Below are 986 nucleotides of genomic sequence, written 5' to 3' on the forward strand. Positions count from 1 at the left end.
TCTGTGCAGCTCTAGCCATATATAAGTTAGAGACTAGTTCTAGAAAAATCCAGTTGACAGGGAAGTTAGGAGGCAACTAGATGGCTCAGTAGGTAGAGCATTGGGCCTCGAGTCAGGAAGGTCTGAGTTCAAATATGGTCTTAGACAGTTACTAGCTATATGACCTAGGGAAGGTAATTTAACCTCTTTTTGCCTTAATCCACTGGAGAAGGAAATGGCATACCACTCCTATATCTTTGCCAAGAAAACTCCATGGGGTCATGAAGAGTCAGACATGGCTGAATCACAAAAATGGAGAAGACAATAAGCAGTGAATAAATAGCCAATAAACCTTTAATAACCACCTAATATGTTTAAGTGCTGCAAATAGAAGAACTAAAAGGAGAAAGTGCCTCAAAATGCTTGCATTCTAATAGGAGAAGAAAGCTGAAAAGCTGGGATGAGGTTAAGAGGAGGTCAATATTAGTATCTGCTTCAGGGACATAAGGGAGAATTAAAAGAAGTCCAGAAAAGAGGGAAAGTGGCCAACATGGTGGCCAGATGAGGCCGGTTCCTGAAGGAGGCCTGGGCCGAGAAACCGGTGCTGATGGTGTCCTTCGCCATCAGAACCATGGCTCTGCTCTTACCTCTGTTAAGCCCCTATACTAAGTATGTAGGCATGATCAACCAAGCTACACCTTACAACTACCCTGTTCCTGTTTGAGATGATGGCAACATTCCTGACATCCCCAGCCACCATCAGGATCCTCAGGGTCCTTCCCTCTAGTGGTTGAAGAATCTGTGAATCTTCTATATGTTTTCCCCTTTCCCCCTAAATAAATGTCCTTGTCTCACCCCACTCCCCCCAAAAAAGTCCAGAAATGAGAGTGGTCAGAGGGCTCCAAAGCTAATGCTGCCAGAAGGATTGGTGAAATGCAAATTGAGTGCTTCTAAGGAGGCTGAAGAAGTCCAAAATGAGTGCAGCCAGGTGAGAAACAAAGAGTTGT

The 986-nt window shown here is 44.3% G+C and overlaps 1 pseudogene; it reads left to right on the forward strand.

Moving 5' to 3' along the window:
* Positions 1-529: 529 nt before the first annotated feature.
* On the forward strand, positions 530-784 carry LOC122739286 (annotated as a pseudogene).
* Positions 785-986: the final 202 nt, after the last annotated feature.

This window comes from Dromiciops gliroides, chromosome 1 (genome assembly GCF_019393635.1).
Source record: "Dromiciops gliroides isolate mDroGli1 chromosome 1, mDroGli1.pri, whole genome shotgun sequence".
NCBI lineage: Eukaryota > Metazoa > Chordata > Mammalia > Microbiotheria > Microbiotheriidae > Dromiciops > Dromiciops gliroides.